Source organism: Palaemon carinicauda, chromosome 7 (assembly GCF_036898095.1).
Source record: "Palaemon carinicauda isolate YSFRI2023 chromosome 7, ASM3689809v2, whole genome shotgun sequence".
NCBI lineage: Eukaryota > Metazoa > Arthropoda > Malacostraca > Decapoda > Palaemonidae > Palaemon > Palaemon carinicauda.
Window position 1 is genome coordinate 71,768,151 of NC_090731.1, and position 9,624 is coordinate 71,777,774.

Below are 9,624 nucleotides of genomic sequence, written 5' to 3' on the forward strand. Positions count from 1 at the left end.
TAATAATAATAATAATAATAATAATAATAATAATATAATTGGCAGAGTAGTAGTCGTACATATGTGACATTAATGTTCCTATATTTCGGTAGCAGACCCTCTTTCAGGCAAGTTTTGTTGAAAATAATGGCTGCCTCAGTTGCATTGATCTTATACTCCGTCTTCTCGATGGCTCTAATTATCTTCTTTTCAGGACTTCTGCATACAGCCAGTAACTGAGCAAAATTCATCCTTCATGGTGGGTAGTCAAATTCAGGAATAATTGGCGAGTAAAGGTTCTCATATAACATTCACAAATTAAGTAAGATTCACAATTCAGGTAAAATTCTCAATTCAGGTAAAAATATACAGAGAACAAGCTACGTGTTTCGGGAGTGCTGTCTCCCTTCCTCAGGCTTAAGTGCTGGAAACGATGAGAGCTTCGTCCTCATATATGGCAATTCGGGCTTAGTCAGAGAGGCAGCGAATTTTTCATTGGCTACCTCGAGCGTTGTGGGAGAAGCAAATAGAATGGCTGATCCTCATTGGCTAAGCCGCTCTCCGAGAGACGCTGTAGTACAGTCAGACTGCCATGAAGGATGAATTTTGCTCAGTTACTGGCTGTATGCAGTAGTCCTGCAAAGAAGATAATTAGAGCCATTGAGAAGACGGAGTATAAGATCAATGCAACTGAGGCAGCCATTATTTAAAAAAAAATTAATGTTCCTTGTAATACCTACAACTCAAATGTATGACAGAAAATGAATATGAGTAAAAGTAATACAATATTCAATGAAAATGCAGAGAGACAACAAATAAGGGTTAAAACAAAACTATTTAATGGGTAATAGTGTGGAATGATCTTCCTAATTGGGTTGTTGAATTGATAGAACTTAAAAAGTTCAAACTAGCGGCGAATAGTTTTATGTTTAATAGATTGACATTAGTCCTTTTATAGTTTATATGCTAAATTTCTGTTTTAATGATGTTACTGTTCTTAAATTATTTCATTTTAATTGTTCATTACTTTTCATATATTTTATTTATTTTCTTATTTCATTTCCTCGACTGGCTATTTTTCCATGTTGGAGCCCTTGAGCTTTTATCATCCTGCTTTTCCAACTTGGGTTGTATCTTAGCTTGTAATAATAATAATAATAATAATAATAATAATAATAATAATAATAATAATAATAATAATAATAATAATAATAATAATAATAATATTCCCTTTCTGAATTGGGATACCTTAACGTAAAAGGGTTTGTGTATCACCATGATCAGCAAACCTAATTTTCAGGACGTCCAAACTATGTTAGTTTGCTCTGAGGAATCCGACTAAAGTTTACTCCCCCCATCACCAATCCGAACTGACCAGTGTGGTGATGAAAAGTGGTTAAACCATGCATTAGTCATGATAAAGGATAAAGTTAATCATCAGCATTATCATCATCACCTACACCTATTAGATGCAAAGGGCCTCGGTTAGATTTCGTCTGTTGTCTCTGTCTTGAGCTAATATTTTGATTCAATACTTCTCCATTCATCATCTCCTATTTCCCACTTCATAGCCCTCAGTCATGTAAGCCTAGTGCCCTGTGGAGCACCATTTAAAGGTTTGGTGAACAACTGATAAAGTTAATGATTAAGCAAATGATTTATTATAGATTTTTTTTTTTGTTTCGCCAGTTATACGGTATATCATATTTGTAATAATAGCAATAGCATCATATCTCAATATTCTCAGAAATTTTGGGAATGCTTGTCAATACTATACCTGAAACCAGATTTAGAAACAAATTATGAAAAATTAATTCCCTTGTACGACTTGTACCCATGCATGTTGCATATTTGCAGGAAATGTAGATGATTTGACAATAAAGAGAATAATCCTGAAATTCTACGTAATAGAAATGATCAGATCTATATTCAAGACTTGTTTTCCTTTTTTACATTTCATATTGTTATAATAATTTCGGAAACCAAAAATAGAATGCCATTGTGATAAATATTTCGAAAAGTCACTGAATTTTTTCGTTAATGATTCTTTTATATTTGATAGCCTAGATTTTATACTCAATACATTCCATTTCATATAGTAATTATGATTGAATCACGGGATTAACAATCGGAAAAGTCATATTCAAATTCGAGGGGATTATGTACCCATTACTGAGTTTTAGGAAATTATTCAAAGAATTTGTTTCTTCTTTTTTTTTCGAAATATCAGATTATGTAACGATTTTCATTTGTGTTTTTTGTAACCTTATATCATATATATTTTTATTTTTTCTTATGCTTTAAGAAGTCATGTTGACTAGTAGCTTCCCATATGAAATAAATTAAGAATGTCCAGTAGCTACTTTCCTCTTGGTAAGGTAGAAGAGACGATTTAGCTATGTTAAACAGCTCTTATAGTGAAAGGGCACTCCAAAATCAGCCATTTTTTTTTTAGTCTTGGGTAGTGCCATAAACACTCTACTATGGACTTCCATTTTTTTGGGTTAGAGTTCTCCTACTTGAGGGTACACTAGGGCACACTATTCTATTTTTTTTTCTGTTCCTCATATTTTTTTTATTTTTTATAGTTTATATATGAAACATCCAATTTCATGTTGCAGTTCTTGAAACATTTTATTTTGATTGTTCATTACTTCTCTTGTAGTTTATCTATTTCCTTGTTTCCTTTCCTCACAGAGGTATTTTTTCCTGTTGGAGCCCTTGTGCTTATAGCATCCAGCTTTTCTAACTATAATTTTAGCTTTGATTGTAATAATAATAATAATAATAATAATAATAATAATAATAATAATAATAATAATAATAATAATAATAATAATAATAATAATAATTTGAACCATAGGTATAGTTATATATCATTGCCTGACGGATTTGGAATGCACACTGAATAACAAATAAATGTTTTATGGAAAGTTTCATTGAAGTATCAATATTTGGCCAACGAAGCCACAAATAATACTACTACGGATAATTCATGAACTAAAATAGTCGAATGGGAGGAATTGTATGTTCCTTCTACTGAGTTATATTGCTAGTGAATTTTATTCAAAAGTATTTAATGCAATTCACAGCCAGTCATTTAGAGTATTTGAAGACTTGTAGGGGAGCAGAATATGGCAGGAGTTGATATTCTCGAAGTAGTGTTGGTACTATTTGCCAATGTCTCAATATATTTAGGAATACAACAAATTAGTTAAGAAATTAGGGAAAATGAAAAAAAAATGGAAAAATAAATTAGATATGACACTGGAAAGGAAGAAATTTATAGAAAAATTATACAGACTGTAAAAAAATAGAAGTCAACTGAATCTGGTTAACCAAGATTTTTAGCATAAAAATCTAAGTACCAAACTGAAAAAAAAATTTCCTCCTCCTAAGGTTCTGCGATTTCTCGGGACATTCCTTTAGAGGACCCAGAAGGGGGTTGTAGGGGATCGAGGAGGTTTATCTAAACTCCCCCACGTGCGTTTGGAAGAGTAATTGCATTCTGTCAGCGTGTAATGGAACAGTAATCAAAGGGCTTTTCTACCTGACGCTCTCCCCTTAGAAGAGGCAGCCAATTTCACACTCCCAAAGGGAGGAGACAGATATCGAGGCGGAAGAAGATGTAGAAATTAATAAAACTGTATTGGGATAAACGTGGAGGTGCAGTTACAAGACAGCCTTAATGAGTGTGTGGAGTAAAGACTTGTATATCTGTTCATATCATTGTTTAGTGTTTAGATGATTACGAGCATAATGAATGGAATGTCATGCAATGATAAATTAAAACTATTTTTTTTTGTGCATTCTAAGGAAATAAAAGTAGTCATGCAAATTACAACTATTTTTAAGCACTCAATAGGAATAAAAGTAATCATGCCAATTGCCACTATTTTCAGCACTCAAGGGAAATAAAAGTAGTATTGCAAACATCAACGATTTTTAAGAACTCAAAAGAAATATCACCTGCAACTATTTTTTACCACTCAAACGAAATAAAAGTAGTCATGCCAGCTACAACTATTTTTCAGCACTCAAACGATATAAAACTAGTCATGCCAATTTGCATATATATTTTTAGGACTCAAAGGAAATAAAAATAGTCATGCCAACTAGTATTTTTTTTTAGCACTCAAAGGAATTAGAAATAGTCAAACCAGTTTTTTCTAGCACGCAAAGGAAATAATAGTGGTCATGCCAACTGCAATTATTTTTAACACTCAAAGGAAATAAAAGGAGTCATGGCATTTGCAAAATTTTTTTAGCAATTAAAGGATATATAAGTAGTCATGCAAACTGCAACTATTTTTACGACCTAAATGAAATGAAAGTAGTCATGCAAACTACAACTCCCTTAGTTACCCGATAACAGAAAGAGCGTTGAACTGAACAGATTTCATTTCCGTAAATAACAGACACTATAAATTTTTCCTTTTTTTAAGCTTTTAAAAATAACGATGAAATAAAAACCACCCGTTCCCATCCCGCAAAATTTCCATGAAATAGCTCATGGCATCAAGAATTAATCCCCAGATATCCAGAAAACCTTTCCAGACCATTTACGAAATCCCCTACTGTGTCGATTACTGCAAAGCTCATTTAACTGATCAAATTCCTTCCTCAACTGTTCCTTTCAGATCATGGGATCATATCAAATGCTTCCATTTATCCTTCTATATTATTACTGAGGATTTCCTTTTATTTAACCTTTTTCATTAAAGGGATGTACTCGCATTGGACCATATTTCAGAAAGTTCAAATCAGTTCTTGTTCACTCGTACCCAGAGTTGTATTTCCATAACCTTTAAGCAAACCTTTCTACTTATTGGCTTTATTTTAAAACCCGTATTCAAGAATACTTTTGTTTCTAGGTTTTTTATCAGAAATCCTCCTATCTCTCTCTCTCTCCCTCTCTCTCTCTCTCTACACACACACACACACATATATATATATATATATATATATATATATATATATATATATATATATATATATATATATATATATAATCATTCATGTATAAATATATATATATATAATCATTTATGTATAAATATATATATATATATATATATATATATATATATATATATATATATATATATATATATATGTGTGTGTGTGTGTGTATTTGTATTTATAAATATGTATATTTATATATATATATATATATATATATATATATATATATATATATATATATATATATATATATATATATATATGTGTTTATATATATATATATATATATATATATATATATATATATAAAATATATATATATATATATATATATATATATATATATATATATATATATATATATATATATATATATATATGTACACACACATATATATATATATATATATATATATATATATATATATATATATATATATATATATATATATATATATATATATATGTGTGTGTGTGTGCGTGTGTGTATGTCTGTGTGTGTCTGTGCGTGTGTACGTGTTTTTGTGTTATTTATCTTTAAGTATATATCTATTTATCTATCTATCTAACTATATATCTATATATATACATATATAATATATATATATATATATATATATATATATATATATATATATATATATATATATATACATATATATATATATATATATATATATATATGTATGTATATATATATATATATATATATATATATATATATATATATATATATATATATATATATATATATATATACATATATTTCCTATATTTATGCAATCACTTTTAAGGAAAAATTATTGGCGATTTTCTTTTGAAGAGAAATTACTTCGTTATATGATTCCTTGATAGTAAATGTTTCAGACAAGGACATGCCCAAAATAATAATAATTAATATGATATGAACTATAAAAGACAATACAGTATACTTACATATTTGGGAAGGAAACAGGTTATTATTTTTGGGAAAAACGTTGTAGAAAACAACTGAATATGTGTTTTTGAGAAATTCACAACAGCCATTATCTTGCAAAACGCCACTCATCAGAGAAAATCAAAGGATTTAAAACGGGTTAGGCCAGGATTAAACAAAAAAAAAAAAAAAATAAAAAAATAAATATATATATATATATATATATATATATATATATATATATATATATATATATATATGTATATATATATATATATATATATATATATATATATATATATATATATATATATATATACATATATATATATATATATATATATATATATATATATATATATATATATATATATATATATATATATATATATATATATATATATATATATATATATATATATATATTGTGAAATTCTATTCAGAAATAAAGTGGGTAATATTTCAAACACCAAATCTAATAACGAATATTTTTATTATTATTATTATTATTATTATTATTATTATTATTATTATTATTATTATTATTATTATTATTATTATCAAGGGAAATGTCGTTCAGTTAGTTATTTATGAATGTTGCATAAGATGTTTCATAATTCTGACCATTCATTGCATTAATATCTTTCCAGGCTCTACGATTCTGCACTTGGTCCTAAGAATACAGTTAATTCTAACAGTCTTAGGTGCTGCATCGAAATGCCCAACACTACTTAGTATTTTAGAATTTCTAGCAGTTGAATCAGTTAAACTTTAGAAGTAGAAAATTGAATGGATTTTTTTTTTTTACTTTGTTTAACTGGCTGACCTACGTCACCCTTCATAGTTTATATATGCCACATCAATGGTATTATTAACCTTAAGATATTCTATATCGGTATTCATTACCTCTCACATTTGTTCTATTTATTTCCTTTTCTCACTAGGCTATTTTCTCTGTTGAAACCCTGGAGCTTGTTGCATACTGTTTTTCTGACTAGTGTTCTAGTTTAGCTATAATAATAATAATAATAATAATAATAATAATAATAATAATGATAATAATAATGATGATGGTGATGATGATGATAATAATGATAATAATAATAATAATAATAATAATAATAATAAATCTCATGATTCATTATTACGGTTACATCTTTTATTCACAATACATCACGTTCTCAACTCTTAATAACGCTCATGTTAAAGTTATAGAAATTTTTTTTTTTAGCCCCATCGTTAAAATATTTCATCAACAAGGCTCTATACTTGGGTCAGTAATACTTTTTTTTTATATGAAGTCTCAATATACATACTGCATATTTGATCGGTACATGTTTATGAGCCCTTGCACCATTCCTGGTAAATTATAATCGACACAAGTATTCCGGGCGAAATAAGCCACACCCCCTAATGATGTCATCGCCAATCACCTTGTCTCCTACGTTAGCTGTGGTTACAATACATCCCCTTACAAAATTCAAACAATACTATATTATAATCACTTTAAGGGTTGGTAGCGCGGGAGACAACCTGATTGGCTATGATATCATTAGTGGGCGGGGCTTATTTTATCCGGAATCCCAGTGTTGACTATTTGGAAGTCTAGAGTTTAATATGATTTAATTTTAACGTGGGAGACAACCTGATTGGCTATGACGTCATTAGTGGGTGGGGGTTATTTTGCATTGAATCTCTGTGGTGACTATGCTTGACTATTTGAAAGCCTAGAGTTTAACATGATTTAATATTTTACTGTCTCTAATCCTCTATGATAAAGCTAAATAAGCTCTGAATTCATAGAACGATGTATTCAGTTTTGAATAGCGTCTCGTTATTCAATACCAATGTTGACCAGAATAGTCTTATGCAGTCGCCAACCTCTTTCATTCGTGAACTCTGACAATCGTCTTCCTGAAAGAAAATTTGTACCATCTTTCACGATGAATGCAGTTGTATTTAGCGAGAAAGATATGTGATGTAATGGAGATATTTTCTGCGAAGCTTAGCGAAGTTTGTATGAACTGTTTCACCTCTGTTATGAAATTATTCTGAATGCAGTACAAATAATCTCATTAGGTTTTGCAGTACAGTATATACAGTGAATAGTGCACAAATTGTCAGTCAGAGTATTTCAAGTTATTAAATATTTTTATATATAATCTTGCTTGTAAGTGACATGGAAGATGTATAATTGCTGGACCGATTTATATGTAACTTAGTATGACGTCTCTCTCTCTCTCTCTCTCTCTCTCTCTCTCTCTCTCTCTCTCTCTCTCTCTCTCTCTCTCTCTCTCTCTATGTTCCCTTAGCTTATTCTGATCTATCCTCATCTTTCGTCTTCTTACGTTGTGGTTGTGATGGCCTATGTGGTAACATCCCTGATTGGTTATTGCCAGACTGGAGTTGGAGTCCCGCTCACACTAGTTAGTTCCATTGGTCGCTGCAACCTCTCCATCATTGTGAGCTCAGGATGGGGGTTTTGTGGAAGCCTATAGGTCTATCTGCTGAGTCATCAGTAGATATTGCCTGGCATTCCTTGGTTCTAGCTTGGTCAGTCTCTAGGTCAATGTCCTTCTTGATAGGGCAATGTCTCTGTCCATTGTCTCTGCCATTCCTGAGAGCTCTTTAAAACTTCATTCACTTATATACTTAACTGACTGCGTTTTTTTTACCTTTATTTATTAATCTTTCCAACCTATCACTTTCTACAGCATTCAATTAAAATGTATCCTGAATCAATTGCATTATAGTCACTAGGGTTGAAAAAATAATAGATTATCAAGGATGGATTCTGTATAGTAGGATGGTATCAACAAATACATTGAGAATGTGGTTGAAGGCTGTGCCAGAACAGTTTATCTTCTGAAGTTCGCGAACCACATAAAATTCGCAGCCATCTTTAGGAAACAGCTGTGAGAGATTAATTTTCTTTCGATTACTGTGAATATCATATTGTAGATTACTATAGAAAATCTCAGTCATTCGTAAGATGTTTGCATCTTGTACCAGCGGTGTTGTCTTGACAGCTACAAATCATACTGATAGAGTAGTGAAACATTCGGGGATTAATTTTTATAGTGAAACGTGGAAGTGCTTATATTTTGAAAGTCCAAGGTCAAAGGTCAAGGTCAAGGTCAAGCAAAAGGTCAGCTTAATTATCCCTAAGGTTAACCCAAATTTCACACATGGTTGTCACTCAGACTTCAAATACGACTAAAGTCTAAATTGATTCTGGGAAAGGCATGCTGGTTTACTGAAATAAGCTGCCGTGGTGGAGGTCTTCATTCTGAGACTGCTTTTCTAGTTGATGTTTCATTTTCCGTCCCTGGTCATGAAAATGGTCAAAGCTTCATAAATCATAATATTATTAATGATAAGACTTTAGGAACTTATCTCATTGTCCTACAATATTGATATGCCTCAGGGTTGTTATGGCCTATTGGTGACGTCTCTGTCTGTTGATCGCCATGCTGGTGTTGGAGTCCCGCTAGAACTCGTTAGTTCCTATAGTGTCTGCATCCTCACCAAGGACGGAGGGTTTGGGGAAGACTATATGTCTGCCTGGTTAGTCATTAGCTGCCATTGCCTGGCCCTGCCTGGTCCTACCTTGGGTGGAAAGGGGTCCTGGGGGCTGATCATATGTATATCAGTCCGTCTCTAGGGCATTGTCCTGTTTGCTAGGGTAATGCCATTATCCCTTGCCTCTGCCACTCGTTATTATTATTATTATTATTATTATTATTATTATTATTATTATTATT